Source organism: Momordica charantia (genome assembly GCF_013281855.1).
Source record: "Momordica charantia cultivar OHB3-1 chromosome 10 unlocalized genomic scaffold, Mcharantia_2.0 BLBB01000010.1, whole genome shotgun sequence".
In the NCBI taxonomy this organism is placed as follows: Eukaryota; Viridiplantae; Streptophyta; class Magnoliopsida; order Cucurbitales; family Cucurbitaceae; genus Momordica; species Momordica charantia.
Window position 1 is genome coordinate 13,787,043 of NW_028275158.1, and position 12,668 is coordinate 13,799,710.

General features: G+C 38.8%; 1 non-coding gene across 1 annotated transcript; it reads left to right on the forward strand.

Moving 5' to 3' along the window:
- The first annotated feature begins 9,934 nt into the window (after window positions 1-9,934).
- Window positions 9,935-10,041, forward strand: LOC148208607 (small nucleolar RNA R71). The gene has a single exon (XR_015788631.1). It is a non-coding gene; the product is annotated as a small nucleolar RNA R71 (small nucleolar RNA).
- Window positions 10,042-12,668: the final 2,627 nt, after the last annotated feature.

The window sequence follows — 12,668 nt, forward strand, 5'->3', positions numbered from 1 at the left end:
GGACAAGTAATATATCTAAACGCCACGAAATGCCTCAAACCCCGATCCTTGAGATTGAAATATTTGATGTGTGGGGTATATAGATTTTATGGGTCCATTTCCATCTTCCAATGGTAAGCTTTATATATTGTTAGCAGTAGATTATGTTTCGAAATGGATAGAAGCCATTGCAACTGCTACCAATGATTCTAAAGTTGTCATTCGTTTTCTGCAAAAGTACATTTTTACGCGTTATGGAACCCCGCGTTGTCTGATAAGCGATGTGGGGGCTCATTTTGTGACTAGGTCTATGCAAAAGTTGCTGGCTAAATACAATGTGCGTCATAGGGTTGCAACAGCATATCATCCTCAGTCGAATGGGTTAGCCGAAATATCTAATAGGGAGATAAAAAACATTTTAGAAAAAACTATAAATCTTAACCGTAGGGATTGGTCTTTAAAGCTTGATGATTCACTTTGGGCATATAGGACAGCATTTAAGACTACCCTCGGCATGTCCCCCTATAGGCTAGTCTTTGGAAAAGCATGTCATTTGCCTCTTGAGCTAGAATATAAAGCATTTTGGGCTACTAAGAAATTAAATTTTGATTTTTCGGCTGCAGGTGAAGCGAGGACGTTACAATTGTTGGAATTAGAAGAACACAGGCAATTTTCTTATGAGAATGCTAAGCTGTTTAAGGAAAAAACAAAACAGTGGCATGATAGGCGTCTTCGGCCGAACAATCTTCAAGAAGGTGATCTGGTTCTGTTATTCAATTCTAGGTTGAAACTTTTTCCTCGGAAACTTAAGTCTAGATGGTCTGGTGATTACGCTTGTTTACATGCGTAAAAAGAAGGTTTTAGATGCTGTTTTTACAATGTTTCAGCTTTGTTTCAGATTTTTCTCGGTCGTTTGAGTTCCAATTCATGCAAAATTCATATATTATGGTTTGTGGTTGGCTTATATTGTATTTATGACATTTTAGGACCATTTGGGAGTGCAAATTAATCAAAAGAAGCAAAAAGACGGAAAAACTTGCATGGGAGGCGCCAGGCGCCTGGGAAGTCTGCAGAAAAACTGGTTTTCTTCCAACTTTGCCCTTAATGAAACGCGTCTTCCAATGCGTTTTGGTGGTTCCAACCGATGCATACGTGTAGAAGAAGTGTTCCACTATCAGTTTGAGCACGATTTGGTCAGTCAAAAGAGTTGGAAATGGGTGATTCACCATCGTTTTAGGACCTACCTAACCAATTCTGCACAGCTATAAATTCTAGCAACTTCTCCACCAAAATCATCAAGCCTTGCTTCCTTCTCTTGATCATTTTTAGTGTTTCTTTGTTGCTTTCTAAGTACTTTTGAGTTGCTTTCATTAGTTACTTTTGGTTTTTAAATCCCGTGCACTTTACATTCCTTTATTGAGCTTGTTTTGTTTCCATTTGTACTTAGTCATTTTCTACTTATTCAAATATATAAAAATCCAGCACTTTGCTTATCTTCGCTTTGCCTTTACTTTATTATTAGTTAAGAGAGTTGTGTTTTTGGAGGAAAGAGCACGTGACACTCCCCCTTGCTTGAAAGAGAAGGGCGAAGCTCTCAATCCCGATAAAAACTCTCCGTTAGTTAACTTTTGTTTTTCACACATGCATTCCACATTCAACCATTTTACTTGCTGTATTTTCTTCAATATGTCTTTCTAAATTCCCGTCTCTAGCCCGGTTATGGATAGTTAGCCTTTTATTTCTAAAAAAGGTTGCTAAGAAGTAGTGTTTTTGCTTTCCACTCATTGCTCAACATGTTTTCCCAAAAAGTTAGGATTTAGAGAAGGCCACTGTAAGTCTTAACAAGTCAATACTGAAAAGGTTGCTTATTTGCATTGTTGAGTGGTTAAACCGAGGAGAGGAGCGCCTTAGACATAAGGGTTCCGATTAAGTAGCCTAGACATAGGACCTTAACCCGAGGTTGCGACTATTTCCATCCTAAAACTAAGATATCTCTCATAATAGACATATTAGGGAATGTCTTAGGACTTTGAACTTGCTTAGACATAAGTCAAGTGAAAAGCGTAGTCGTTGGTTTCTAGAGTAAAATGCATATTATCCTTAGCATGTCCTTGATTCTTTGTTGGCTAACTTGAAGTAATTCGGGCTAGGTTTTATCATTATAAGTCCAAATCCCAAATCCAAAACCATTATTTGTGACCACTTCCCATTTTACAAGAATCACTCATTTCAACATTCACTATTCTTTAAAACTTTAGAGTTTGGAAATTATTTAGAAGTCCTTGAGGATCGATACTTGGATACTCCATCCATTTTATATTACTCTGACAGGTGTGCGCTTGCATCTATATAATTGTTACCACGCTTAGTGCGTGCGTTCAGCATAAACGCCCAGTCAACCTCGGGTTAAGGTCCTATGTCTAGGCTACTTAAGCGGAACCCTTATGTCTAAGGCGCTACTCTCCTTGGTTTAACCACTCAACAATGCAAATAAGCAACCTTTTCAGTATTGACTTGTTAAGACTTACAGTGGCCTTCTCTAAATCCTAACTTTTTGGGAAAACATGTTGAGCAATGAATGAAAAGCAAAAACACTACTTCTTAGCAACCTTTTTTAGACATAAAAGGCTAACTATCCATAACCGGGCTAGAGACGGGAATTTAGAAAGACATATTGAAGAAAATACAGCAAGTAAAATGGTTGAATGTGGAATGCATGTGTGAAAAACAAAAGTTAACTAACGGAGAGTTTTTATCGGGATTGAGAGCTTCGCCCTTCTCTTTCAAGCAAGGGGGAGTGTCACGTGCTCTTTCCTCCAAAAACACAACTCTCTTAACTAAAAATAAAGTAAAGGCAAAGGGAAGATAAGCAAAGTGTTGGATTTTTATATATTTAAATAAGTAGAAAATGACTAAGTACAAATGGAAACAAAACAAGCTCAATAAAGGAATGTAAGGTGCTCGGGATTTAAAAACCAAAAGTAACTAATGAAAGCAACTCAAAAGTACTTAGAAAGCAACAAAGAAACACTAAAAATGATCAAGAGAAGGAAGCAAGGCTTGATGAATTTGGTGGAGAAGTTGCTGGAATTTATAGCTGTGCAGAATTGGTTAGGTAGGTCCTAAAACGATGGTGAATGACCCATTTCCAACTCTTTTGACTGACCAAATCGTGCTCAAACTGATAGTGGAACACTTCTTCTACACGTATGCATCGGTTGGAACCACCAAAACGCATTGGAAGACGCGTTTCATTAAGGGCAAAGTTGGAAGAAACCAGTTTTTCTGCAGGCTTCCCAGGCGCCTGGCGCCTCCCATGTAAGTTTTTCCGTCCTTTTGCTTCTTTTGATTAATTTGCACTCCCAAATGGTCCTAAAATGTCATAAATACAATATAAGCCAACCACAAACCATAATATATGAATTTTGCATGAATTGGAACTCAAACGACCGAGAAAAATCCGAAACAAAGCTGAAACATTGTAAAAACAGCATCTAAAACCTTCTTTTTACGCATGTAAACAAGCGTAATCACACCCCCAAACTTAACTTTTTGCTTGTCCTCAAGCAAAACTTAGCAACTTTAATCAGCTTTCTAACACATGGACAAGGAAAAGCAAAAGCAACCGAGATGTTCAATCATAAATTGTCTCAGGGAAAAGATGTCAAAGCCTACCATTCTATTGCCTTTGTAAACTTAGTCACTATAAACCAAGTTTGAAATGATAAAAACTTTCTCTTTCAAAATCTTTTTTCTCTTTCCAAAACAGAAAACGTTTTCAAATACCCCTAAGGAATCTGCACACTCCCTCCTTACACTAAGACTTTTACATCTGAAAGACCGGCTACTAGCCCCTGAGGTTTCCACACACTAACATCGGTTTCAACCACAGCTACTCGTAGAAAGACTTTGAACTAACAGCTAGGTCATAAAACGACGACAATGAGAAACACGAAGTCACTTATCACCATCTTTACTGCTATTTTCAAAGTCAACACCCAACCTAAAACTAAATGGGTGTCTGCAGTAGGACTCGGGAATCATAAATACATTTTCTTTAACTCTCATTGTTTTTACCACTCTTTTCTTTCTAACACAAGTCTTTTCCCCACTCTTATTTTCTCTCAACAAGACTCTTTTTACTCTTTTGCAATTTTTTTTTGTTTTGTTTTGTGTTTTTTTTTTCTTTTCAACACTTTCTTTTTTTAATAGCATTTGTTTTTCCAATTGACTCTTTTTCAAAAGAAAATAGCATGATTTTTCAAATATAAATAACACCTTATCTTTCTGAAACAACGACTGACACAACGACTGTCCCCCCCAAACTTAAGAGAGACAGTGTCCTCACTGGGAAAAGACTTTTGCATCAGATGAAAAAAAACTTAACAGTAAAAAGGACAAGGACTTCCTATATAGGGGCAAAGAAAAAGCTTAAAGTCTGTAAAGATCAAAAAGACATAAAAGAAAATGAGTTTATCACATAAACAAAGGAAATAGCTCAAAGCTTAGTCAGGCATAGAACAGAAAACTCAACCATCTCTTATAATCATCATCGACATGAAATCACATGCACAGCACAGATGCTTCAAAATAGGCATGTGAAAAGCTAAACTAAGGTTAAGTGAAGGCATACTTTAAGTGATCAGAAGATAAACGATACTAATTTATTCATGCTTCAACTGAGCTCGAAACATAATCAATACAAAAAAAACATGCGTAGTAATGCTAGAATATGCAACTACGTCATTAACCAAAAGAATAAAACACAAAAAATAGCAAAGAAGGAACCTCCCCTTCATGAAGTCGGAGGTTGTGGACTAGGATCAGTGTCAGTAATGGGAGATGGATGACCAAGGATAGCAGCTAGCGCTGGAGGCCATGAAGGTAAAACCGCAAAATCCAATGAAGCCCTTAAGTTGTAGATATGTTGCACGACTTCTTGAACCTGAGAGTTTTCGAAATGCTGGAAAAACAGGGCAGGCGCTAGGCGCCAGCGTGATTTATTTTTTTTTTCAACGTTTTCTTTTTTTTTTTTTCAACGTTTTCACAAACATTCTCTTAATAAGAAAAACTTTATAATGAAACAAAGAGAAAATACAAGATACAAAGACTTCCTTCCTTTACTTTTGTTCTTTCAAAAACGGATAAGAAGGAAAAAACATTTTTCGCAAAAATTTATTGACCTGAAAGTTGAATAGAGGTTTTTCCTCTATCCACTGGTTCTCCAAAATACGGCTTAAGTCTCTGCCCATTTACTTTAAAAACATTTCCCTTAGAGTCAACTAGATCCACTGCCCCATATGGGTAGACTTTAAAAATTTGAAAGGGACCAGACCATCTAGACTTAAGTTTTCCAGGGAAAAGCTTCAACCTAGAGTTGAATAACAGAACCAGATCACCTTCTTGAAGATTGTTCGGCCGAAGACGCCTATCATGCCACTGTTTAGTTTTTTCCTTAAACAACTTAGCATTCTCATAAGAAAAGTGCCTGTGTTCTTCTAATTCCAACAATTGTAACTTCCTCGCTTCACCTGCAGCCAACAAATCAAAATTTAATTTCTTAGTAGCCCAAAATGCTTTATATTCTAGCTCAAGAGGCAAATGACATGCTTTTCCAAAAACTAGCCTATAGGGGGACATGCCGAGGGGAGTCTTAAATGCTGTCCTATATGCCCAAAGTGAATCATCAAGCTTAAAAGACCAATCCCTACGGTTAAGATTTACAGTTTTTTCTAAAATGTTTTTTATCTCCCTATTAGATATTTCGGCTAACCCATTCGACTGAGGATGATATGCTGTTGCAACCCTATGACGCACATTGTATTTAGTCAGCAACTTTTGCATAGACCTATTCACAAAATGAGCCCCCCCATCGCTTATCAGACAACGCGGGGTTCCATAACGCGTAAAAATGTGCTTTTGCAGAAAACGAATGACAACTTTGGAATCATTGGTAGCAGTTGCAATCGCTTCTATCCATTTCGAAACATAATCTACTGCTAACAATATATAAAGCTTACCATTAGAAGATGGAAATGGACCCATAAAATCTATACCCCACACATCAAATATTTCAATCTCCAGGATCGGGGTTTGAGGCATTTCGTGGCGTTTAGATATATTACCTGTCCGTTGGCATTTGTCACAAACCTGGGCAAACTTATGTGCATCTTGGAACAGAGTGGGCCAAAAGAACCCACTTTGCAAAACTTTGGCTGCGGTTTTGTGTCCTGCAAAATGTCCTCCATATGGAGACATATGACAAGCGTCTAATATCGCCTCGTGCTCTTCTTCTGCGACACACCTGCGTAAGATATTGTCAGGTCCTAGCTTATATAAAAAAGGCTCATCCCAACGATAACATCGAACTTCATTTAGAAATTTCTTTACCTGTTGCTTGTTGAACTCATAAGGAACTATTCGACTTACCAAATAATTTGCTATATCGGCATACCACGGAACTGAATCAACTCGCAAGAGTTGCTCGTCAATAAACTGTTCACGTATAACAGTTCTATCATCACAGAGCGGGGATTCCAATCTAGACAGGTGATCAGCAACTTGGTTTTCAGTACCCTTCCTGTCCCTAACTTCAATATCAAACTCTTGAAGTAACAAAATCCACCGTATCAAACGTGGTTTAGCATCTTTTTTAGCAAATAAATATTTTAAAGCAGAATGGTCAGTAAAAACAATGACTTTTGTGCCTATCAAGTAAGACCTAGACTTATCAAAGGCGAACACAACTGCTAACAGTTCCTTTTCAGTAGTAGTGTAATTGAGTTGTGCACCGGTCAGAGTCTTACTAGCATAATACACAGGATGCAAGATCTTGTTTTTACGTTGTCCTAACATAGCTCCTATTGCATAATCACTGGCATCACACATGAGCTCAAAAGGTAAATCCCAATTAGGTTCGATAATTATAGGAGCTGAACTTAGAGCAACTTTCAACATTTCAAATGATTTTAAACAGTCATCATCAAAAACAAATGGTCTATCATGTTCTAACAATTGACACAAGGGTTTAGAAATTTTAGCAAAGTCTTTTATAAAGCGGCGGTAAAATCCCCCATGCCCTAAAAAACTTCTAATCCCTTTGACATTTGTAGGAGGAGGTAGCTTTGAAATGATGTCTATCTTAGCGTGGTCTACCTCTATTCCTTGCTTGGAAATTTTGTGACCCAAAACAATACCCTCTTGTACCAGGAAATGACACTTCTCCCAATTTAGGACTAGGTTTGTTTGTTCACATCTCTCCAATACTCTCTCCAAATTAACTAAACAAGCGTCGAAAGAATTTCCAAAAACAGAAAAGTCATCCATAAAAACTTCTAGAATATTTTCTACCATGTCAGAGAAGATGACCATCATACACCTCTGATAAGTCGCAGGTGCATTGCATAGTCCAAAGGGCATTCGCCTAAAAGCGAACGTACCATACGGACACGTAAATGTTGTCTTCTCTTGATCTTCTGGAGCAATAGTAATTTGATTATAACCCGAATATCCATCTAAAAAACAATAGAAATCCTTACCTGCCAGACGGTCGAGCATCTGGTCAATAAACGGGAGAGGAAAATGGTCTTTCTTTGTTACCTTGTTGAGTTTGCGATAATCAATGCAAACTCTCCACCCGCTCACAGTTCGGGTTGAGATGAGCTCATTCTCCTCGTTGGCCACCACGGTTATACCCCCTTTCTTTGGTACACACTGTACTGGGCTTACCCAGCTGCTGTCGGATATTGGGTATATAACACCGGCGTCAAGCCATTTAAGAATTTCTTTCCTTACAACCACTTTCATCTTCGGGTTCAACCGCCTTTGACTCTCAATAGAGTTCTTAGCATCTTCTTCCAATAGAATTTTGTGCATGCAAAAGGCCGGGCTTATCCCTCGGATATCTGCTATCGTCCATCTAATGGACTTTTTGTGCTTCTCCAAAATCTGCAATAAAGAATATTCATTAGTAGGTGATAAATTGGAAGCTATAATAACTGGTAAAGTGTCGTTATCCCCTAGATACGCATATTTCAAATGCGACGGCAATGGCTTCTGCTCCAACGTGGGTGGTTCCACTATGGACGGAAGTAACGACTTGCATTCTTCTTTTTGTATTTTTTCAATAGGATTAGCCACATCTTCTGGTCCTTCTGCTATCTTATCAAGCTCTTCTTCAATCTCTGTAACTAATAAGTCATAAAAGTCATCAAACATAATAGGATTCAAGCTATTTATAGCAGAGCACTCTTCAAAGTCTCCTGGTAATTTCATGGCATCTAGAACGTTAAATTTAACTTCTTCATTATTTACCCTCATTGTAATTTCTCCCTTCCTCACATTAAAAACTGTATCCCCAGTTGCTATAAATGGTCTTCCCAAAATAATGGGAACGTCTAAGTCTGCCTCGCAATCTAGAATGATAAAGTCCGCAGGGAAAATGAATTTGTCCACCTGGACTAAAACATCTTCTATCTTTCCCTCAGGTCTTATGATAGATCTATCTGCTAGTTGGAGGGTAACCGTAGTAGGTCTAGCTTCTCCTATGCCTAAAGATTTGAAAACTGATAATGGCATAAGATTAATGCTAGCGCCTAGATCACATAATGCCCTACCTAAGTTTTTTCCTCCTATGGAACATGGAATGGTAAAACTGCCAAGATCATTACATTTCATGGGTAGCGGGCTGCCTACAGCTTCACTACTACATTTTGTCATGGCTACCAGTTCATGCTCTCCTATTTTTTTCTTCCTAGAAACTATATCTTTCAAAAACTTAGCATAATTTGGCATCTGCTCTAGAGCATCTACTAATGGTATATTTATATGCAGTTGTTTTAAAATATCTAAAAATTTTCTAAACTGGGAATCGTTATTTTTCTTAACTAATCTTTGTGGAAACGGGGGAGTAGGGGTAAAAGAAGGCTGTACCTGTGGAGGAACACTCGGGGTGTCCTCATTACCTTTTCTAATATTTTCTTTTTCTGGTGTTGTTGGATTTTCTGGTATCTTTACAGTTGGTTCAGTGGATGGAATCTGTACATCTGTTGTTGGCATTGTTGGTCCATCATATGCCAGTCCACTCCTGAGGGTGACAGCTTTGCACTGTTCTTTCCCTTCTCGTTTTGGTAATTCAGTATGGCCTGGAAAAGAACCTTGTGGTCTATTCTTCAATTCATTGGCGAGCTGTCCCAATTGGGTCTCGAAATTCCTCATTGATGCCGCTTGGGATTGTATCACTGCGTCGGTTCGGGCCATGTACTCCTTCATCATATTCTCAAGATTTGAGTTGTTATTTTGAACTGGTAGAGTCTGGGTTCTCTGATTGTACTGCTGTTGCGGTGGTGGGATGTATTGCTGTGTAGGTGGAACATAGGGCTGCTTGTTCTGTTGGCTCTGCCCTTGATTAAAACCGCTCGAACCTCCTTGACCTCCCCATGAGAAATTAGGGTGGTGCCTCCAACCTGGGTTGTAGGTGTTCGAATATGGGTTAAAGTTCCTATTGTTCCCATGTACTACATAAAAAACAGAAGCAGGGTTATGTGGACAATTATCATAAATATGGTTTTCACTGCAAAATGAACAAATGAGATCGTTGACTTGGCAAACAGGGGCAGGAGTGCAATAATCCGACTGCACAGGTTGTATCGGCGTGGCTAATGGATTTTTTATTCCCAATGCCATCTCTTTTAGCCTCTGGTTCATTGTAACCATCTCTTTTTGCATCGAGGTCGCAATGTCCAGAGCCAAAACTCTAGCTGGATCTTGCTTCATTGGTGCTGCCCTAGATCTTTGCGAACACCATAGTTCGTTGTGTGAAGCTAAGTCATTTAGGATGTCAACTATCTCGTTGAATGTCTTCTTTGTAAAGGCTCCGTTGGCAGCATTGTTTAGCATCATCTTAGTAGGATGATCTAAACCTCTAAAGAAATGTTCTATCTGGATGCATGCCGACAAGCCATGGTTCGGACATTTCCTGATTAGTTCTTTAAATCTCTCCCACGCCTCGTGAACAGGTTCACGATCATACTGTCTAAAGGAGATGATCTCCTCTCTGATATCAGCGTGGCGAGTAGGTGGGAAGAATTTTGTTAAGAACTTCTCCACTAACGACCCGACCCCCATGTGGTGATGGATCCCGGTGGAAATGCATTGAGCCATGCTCTAGCTTGGTCCTTCAAAGAAAATGGAAAAAGTGTTAGTCTCAGAGCATCGTCTGTTATACCAGGTAATCGAAATGCATTTGCAATTTGAATGAATGATTTCAGATGATCATGTGGATCCTCATGTTCCTGCCCTCCAAAATGTCCAATTGTCTGCAACATTTGGAACATCATTGGTATAAGCTCAAAGTTTGCGTGGGCTGGAATAGGGTTGACTATCCCTGAATCAAAGTTCTGAAAAGCCGTGGCGGCATATTCTCGCATTGCCACGTCTCTGTTGTCCGCCATCTGGATATGGTTGAATTCATCATTTCTCGCATGATCCCTCATATTACCGTTAACAGCAGGTGGATCAACCGGATCACGAGGTGGAATATCTGCCATTGATGTGCTCGTACTCTCTACCTCACTTTCAGGACTGATTTCACCTTCTCTCTCTTTTTGCTTTTCTAGTTGTTTTCGAAGTCTTTGCTCCTTTCGAGCTTTTCGAAGGGTCCGCTCAATCTCAGGGTCAAGGGGTAGAAGAAAAGATCTTGTGCTCATGCACTTTAACTTACCCTTGTGAGATAAACGACCAAAAATATAGAACAAAAACGGTGGATGGAAATTACACCCAACAACAATTCACAAAAATAAAAACTAAAAGAATTTGAAAATAATTTTAAAACTAAAGTCCCCGGCAACGGCGCCAAAAACTTGACTGGGCGTTTATGCTGAACGTACGCACTAAGCGTGGTAACAATTATATAGATGCAAGCCAACACCTGTCAGAGTAATATAAAATGGATGGAGTATCCAAGTATCGATCCTCAAGGACTTCTAAATAATTTCCAAACTCTAAAGTTTTAAAGAATAGTGAATGTTGAAATGAGTGATTCTTGTAAAATGGGAAGTGGTCACAAATAATGGTTTTGGATTTGGGATTTGGACTTATAATGATAAAACCTAGCCCGAATTACTTCAAGTTAGCCAACAAAGAATCAAGGACATGCTAAGGATAATATGCATTTTACTTTAGAAACCAACGACTACGCTTCTCACTTGACTTATGTCTAAGCAAGTTCAAAGTCCTAAGACATTCCCTAATATGTCTATTATGAGAGATATCTTAGTTTTAGGATGGAAATAGTCGCAACCTCGGGTTAAGGTCCTATGTCTAGGCTACTTAAGCGAAACCCTTATGTCTAAGGCGCTCCTCTCCTCGGTTTAACCACTCAACAATGCAAATAAGCAACCTTTTCAGTATTGACTTGTTAAGACTTACAGTGGCCTTCTCTAAATCCTAACTTTTTGGGAGAACATGTTGAGCAATGAATGGAAAGCAAAAACACTACTTCTTAGCAACCCTTTTTAGACATAAAAGGCTAACTATCCATAACTGGGCTAGAGACGGGAATTTAGAAAGACATATTGAAGAAAATACAGCAAGTAAAATGGTTGAATGTGGAATGCATGTGTGAAAAACAAAAGTTAACTAACGGAGAGTTTTTATCGGGATTGAGAGCTTCGCCCTTCTCTTTCAAGCAAGGGGGAGTGTCACGTGCTCTTTCCTCCAAAAACACAACTCTCTTAACTAAAAATAAAGTAAAGGCAAAAAAGGGAAGATAAGCAAAGTGCTGGATTTTTATATATTTGAATAAGTAGAAAATGACTAAGTACAAATGGAAACAAAACAAGCTCAATAAAGGAATGTAAAGTGCTCGGGATTTAAAAACCAAAAGTAACTAATGAAAGCAACTCAAAAGTACTTAGAAAGCAACAAAGAAACACTAAAAATGATCAAGAGAAGGAAGCAAGGCTTGATGATTTTGGTGGAGAAGTTGCTGGAATTTATAGCTGTGCAGAATTGGTTAGGTAGGTCCTAAAACGATGGTGAATCACCCATTTCCAACTCTTTTGACTGACCAAATCGTGCTCAAACTGATAGTGGAACACTTCTTCTACACGTATGCATCGGTTGGAACCACCAAAACGCATTGGAAGACGCGTTTCATTAAGGGCAAAGTTGGAAGAAAACCAGTTTTTCTGCAGGCTTCCCAGGCGCCTGGCGCCTCCCATGTAAGTTTTTCCGTCTTTTTGCTTCTTTTGATTAATTTGCACACCCAAATGGTCCTAAAATGTCATAAATACAATATAAGCCAACCACAAACCATAATATATGAATTTTGCATGAATTGGAACTCAAACGACCGAGAAAAATCCGAAACAATACTGAAACATTGTAAAAACAGCATCTAAAACCTTCTTTTTACGCATGTAAACAAGCGTAATCAGGTTCCACCTTAAAGCCTTAAAGAAGGGAAGGGAAGGGGATGAGCTGTTATGTATGTAATTACGGTCTTTGTTGGCCGTTGTTCCGGTTGAGCACTCTCTTTTCTTTGTCAAATTCCGTCTTACCAAACAAGACTGACTTCAGACCAATCCGCGAAGGGTTGTGAAGTTGGACCAGGTACGAAGAATGAATCTATATCTCTGTACGGAAGGACGGCGACCATTCAACTGTTCAAGCGTTTTCCTTTCTCCTAT